Genomic DNA, 5,450 nt, shown 5'->3' on the forward strand with positions numbered 1-5,450 from the left:
ATTTGTGACGTCGTCTGTGATCTATTATTTTTAAGAACCCGGGCAACATGAATTCTATTTGTGTTATATAATAGATCTTAGGTAAGAACCAAACACAGTGCCTGAGTTTTTTGCTTATGATATAAAAAAAGAACGTACGAATACTTTGCTGCTTGTGCAGCTTTAAAAGCACGTGATTCTAAATTGTTCAAACCTTGATTGCAGACAGTTCAAGTATTCCCCAAGTTTTGTCAAACTTCTGGAACGAGAATAGAGAACGTTCGAAGTTTGTGACGTGGTGAACGTTGATGATAGACAATAAAACAAGGATTAGACGATTGAGAGTAGAGTGCAGCCCGCAAGTTCGGTACACTTTTTCTCTAAATTTATTTTTGTTTCCGATCTCTAGCTTCACAGTAATCATTTCTTTCCTTTCACCGAGAAACCACGGGCTACGATATCACGTAAATTAAAGTTAACTGGGACGTGCGGTGTGTAATATCATCGTCATTATCATCATCATCGTTCGTTGGGTCAGTAGGTACATAAGGCCGTCACATTGTCCGCCCAACCCCACTGTCGCGTGCCGCTGCCCCAGCCACGATCCAGCTCTTCCATATCGTCTTGCCTTTTTCCTCTTTCAACAGTCCCTCTCTAAGTGGTCTTTGGTCTCCCTCTCGCCCTTTGAAATTCTGGTGTCCACCCCAATACCGCAAAAGATTCGTTCTCACCCTCTCTCCTGAGCACTACCTCGCAGCTATTTTTATTGGTGTCTGCCATTTCAACTACTCTCCTGTTTGTCATTCTTTATTGCCATCTAATCCTCAGTATCCGTTTTAAGCATTAGTACTGAATACTGTTCAGTTTTCTTTCATCGGTCTTTGTGATCTTCCATGTTTCACAACCACGTAGCAGGACCGGTCAGACTAAAGTCTTGAATATGCATATCATAGCTCTCTTTCCTATTCCTCTGCCCACACCTTCCATAGCCTCTGGAATGCACCTCGTGCCTTCTGCATTGTTCCTAATATCTTCACTGCCTCCACCTTTCTTTTCTACAATAGCTCCAAGATACGCAAACTCTTCGACATCTTTCACTTCTTCACTACTCACCACAATGCTCACTGTTCCTTGCAAACTCAGTCCTCAGTGTCTTGCTGTTGTCTTCCTCGTGATCCAACCCATGGTCAGTAGGAATACGAATCCTGACATTACGCGTCCCAGCTTTACTCCTGACTAAATCTTGAACCAGTCTGATATCTCAAATCTGTGGATTACGGCGCATTCAAACCCTCCGTATATGCCCATTTCCACTCTCACCATCTTGTGCGGAATTCCATAGCTGCCCCTTGGTGTTCCACGAGCTTTCTCTGTGTACCGAATCGAGGGCTTTTTCAAAGTCCACAAAGTGCGTGTGCAGACTCACCCTCCAGTCGTTTGCCTGCTCTAAGATGTTTTTTTAATGTAAAGATCTGTTCAGTTGTATTTCCATTTGGTCTAAAGCTAGCCTGCTCTTTTTTAAGCTTCTTGTCTATACCTTTCTTAATACGTTCTAGCAGCACCCTGTGGAATATTTTACTGATGATGGGTAGCAATTTTCACACGCAATTCTCGCCTCCTCCGTTCCCGGCTATTTTCTTGGTTATGCTGTTTGGCTATTTTCTTGGTTATGCTGTTTGGCTCCTCGTTCCTACTCTATTCTCATCGGCCTTTTCTGTTATTTTCTACAATTCCACATCCTGTCATCTCTTGGCAACTTCCGCTGTTCGTGTTGCCCCCGCCAAGGTCCTTACGTTCAAAAAACCGATGGTGATCTGTTTCTTGGGGGCTATCATGGGGCCTATCGGCCTTTAGGCTTCCTGCAGGCTTTGGCTCAGGAGCGTCATTAAGGCCTCGGCAGCAACACCCTCGTTTTGAATTGTATCATTAATGTATCCGGCTTCTGTAACATGTGTTTCTTTCTGCGGGGTAGGGTCTTAACCCTGCGCCCAACCTCCAACTGGAGGACCAGGGGATCACTCTTTGTCTGGTTTTTACCCTTCGACCTGTTCGGCACGGGTGATCCTACCAGGAGTGTAGGACTTCAGCCAACATATCTTTAGGTGTCATTGAGATCGGATTGGCGAACTTCTCCTGTATTTATGTAAGAGTGATGGTTAGTTTTAACTTTATGCCAGTATACCTGAACTCAGTGAAAAGTGATCCTTGATTAATCACTAGCGAGCGAGCTGAGACATTCGAATAGAGCTATAGAATAGCTAGGAGACTTGCAGTGTAGCTTTTGTAAGAGTACCATCAATAATTACCTCGGAAGCTGAAAAAAATGTCAGCCCAGTAGAAGACGATAATTGTACAGCTTAAAAATTCCCCTATCCTTAACTTTGACCATCAGTTCCCGGCTTAATTTTGTTCTGCCGAATGATTCAGTGTCAACATTTTAACCTAATTTCCCTCTCTTGTATGCGAAGGGGGCAAATCAGGCGAGATCTGCAGAGTTCCGTATTTGAGGTCGACTGTGTCTCGAAAAAAAATACCTATCGTGGGACCAAGTGAGTACTGAAAGAAACAAACAAATTAACAAATAATGAAGCAAGAAGATTGTTTTTTTCACACATAAACCGTATCCCCAATGCTTTAAACACTTTTCTGTATTATACTGACGTTTTGGGTGACAGTGAATCTTTATCACTCTCTTTTCCTCCCTTCTATTAGCCTCTGACTCCATTAAGCAAATTGTTTTGAAAGCGAGATTTTTTTAAGTTGCCCTCACCTTCCTGTCTAGTATATAATTGACGTGCATCAGCGAAAATATCTTGGTAGGTAAATAAGTATTCAAAACAAGTACGGCAAAACTGTTAAAGGATCAGCAAAAGTATAGCGACCCACCGAGATAACCGAATTGGGTACTAACATAACTATGGTTTTAATAGGATGTAACTGATAATGGCCACTGTATTGAAGTACACCACAACTGAGTTACTACAGGATTTGTTACGTGGTCACTGACATACTAACTGAGGGTTTGCGAACCATCCTCAAACAAGAATAGGACAATCGATACAAGACAACACTGGGAGAATGGAAAGATCTAACCAAAAATGGAATGGACTTCTGGAGTGGCGAGCCCCTTTCCAACAGAAGGAGAAACGCGCGGCTGTTGAAAATCATGAAGAATGGCGACACAGCTAAATGGGATTGTACCATGCTGTTTTACGCTATCCGGTATTCAGATTGTGTACCTCAATCCATCGAACAGATCAAATGTGGACGACCTAAGGAAATTTCGAAATAAAGAATTTGCACATATGCCACGGAGCCACCTCTTCGACAGAGATTTCCAAAAAGTTATTTTAAAAGTTAAAACTGTATTCACCGCACTCGGTCTCCCCACATTAAAAATCAAACAAACTTCCCCACAGAGAAGTTAGACGAAGTTTTAAGGAAGGTTGACGAGTTGAAACAAGAACTTAAGGAAAAGAAAAAGGAACTTCTAGAAAAAGACAAGGAACTTCTTGAAGAAGGAACAAAACAGGAGAAAAACTAGAAGAGCTTCAAGAAAAAGGACAGGAACTTCAACGAAAAGAAGAACAGAGGCTTGCCTTAGAAGAAAAATTACTTTCCAATGTCTCTCCATTTTGCATTCTCCCTCCCAAACCTAGCCACGACATCGCTCCTCGCGAATCTTAAGTTGCCGAAATTTTATAAATTATTCCGGTGGCCTTTGGAGCCTTAGTGAAATGTGCCGAGACCACGGTGAGTTTGGAGCAGCGGTAATCTACAGTAAATTGCTGTTAACACCGATTGACTTAAGTTACGTTGGTACGGACCAAGCAAAGGCAGAATATTACAACAGATTAGTTGATGCGCTCAGTGAAATGGACGAAACAGATCAAGCAAAAGACAACTATAAGCGTGCACTAGAGATTCAACTGAAAAAGCTGGGACCTGAACATGTTCACGTTGCAAGCACGTACAACAGTCTTGGTAATTCACTAAGTAAGCTGGGCGAAACAGATCGAGCAAAAGACTACTATGAGCGTGCACTAGATATTGAACTGAAAAAGCTGAGACCTGAACATGTTGACGTTGCAAGAACCTACGGAAATTTTGGTAATTTACACAGTAAGCTGGGCGAAAAATATTAAGCAAAAGACCACTGCAGGCGTGCACTAGAGATTCAGCTGAAAAAGCTGGAACCTGAACATGTTTACTTTGCAAACACTTACAAAAATCTTGGTGTTTTACACAGTGAGCTGGGCGAAACAGATCACGCAAAAGACTACTATAAGCGTGCACTAGAGATTCAACTGAAAAAGCTGGGACCTGGACATGTTGACTTTGCAACCTGTTGCAACAATCTTGGTAATTTACATCGTACGCTATAAGCGTGCACTAGAGATTCAACTGAAAAAGCTGGGAGCTGAACATGTTAATGTTGCAACCTGTTACTTCAGTCTTGGTAATTTACATCACACGCTGGGCGAAACAGATCAGGCAAAAGACTACCATAAGCATGCATTAGAGATTACACTCAAAAAGCTGGGACCTGAACATGTCGATGTCGCACATTCTTACCACAAACTGGGTAGTATTTACAATGGCCTGGGCGAGTTCGAAGAGGCCAAGCACTGTCTTGATCGTGCATCGGTAATTTATATCGCCAAATATGGTTAAGAACATGTAAGGGCACTTCAGGTCAGGAGGAACTTATCTCGGCTACAACAGAAAAGAAAGAGAGTTGATGACCCTGGAGCTGTTTTGAAAAAGAAGAAAAGAGACTCGTGTGAATAGTTTAAGAAACTGTGCTGATTCATAGACGTTGTTGGAATTTAATTTAGCTTTAATCGTAGCTCTTTCTTTGCACGTGAGAACTTAGACCGTTTTAATTTTTTCATAATATCTTGCATAATTTGTGCTCTTTATATTCCGATCTGAAAACTCACACAATCGATATGGTTTTATTTTCTCATTTTTGGACAAGTAGTTCATTACTTTCTCATTTCTGAAGTTGCTAGAAAAGGTTGTAGTTCTACAAATAATAAACAATCAAAACATGCACCCAAGTAAAGAAATTTTTCAGTTGCTAATCAGTGCTGCTTCTTCAGAATCGTACTTTTTTAAACTGATGATTTTTATACATATTCTTGATCGACTATGTCTTCTTGATCAGCTATGATCAACCGTCATATTAATTTAAAAAGCGTCTTAAATGGGTGATCATGATCATGTAGTAAAGAATTTACTTGCAAGGGGGTGGGGGTTATTTATTGATGAAAAAAGTTAGCAAGATTGTTGTTTGTCTGAAGGCTAGAATTGTAACATGTTTTACTTCTCCATAATATTTCGGGACACGTGTAAAACAGGAAACATCTGCGGCGTTAGAAACACTTTTGGAAAAATAAATTTAAAATACCTTTTTTCCATGAGATAGTCATGTAAGATGATGAAAGTGATAAAGATCCAAAAACAAC

Source organism: Pocillopora damicornis, chromosome 5 (genome assembly GCF_964200805.1).
Source record: "Pocillopora damicornis chromosome 5, jaPocDami1.2, whole genome shotgun sequence".
Taxonomy (NCBI): Eukaryota; Metazoa; Cnidaria; class Anthozoa; order Scleractinia; family Pocilloporidae; genus Pocillopora; species Pocillopora damicornis.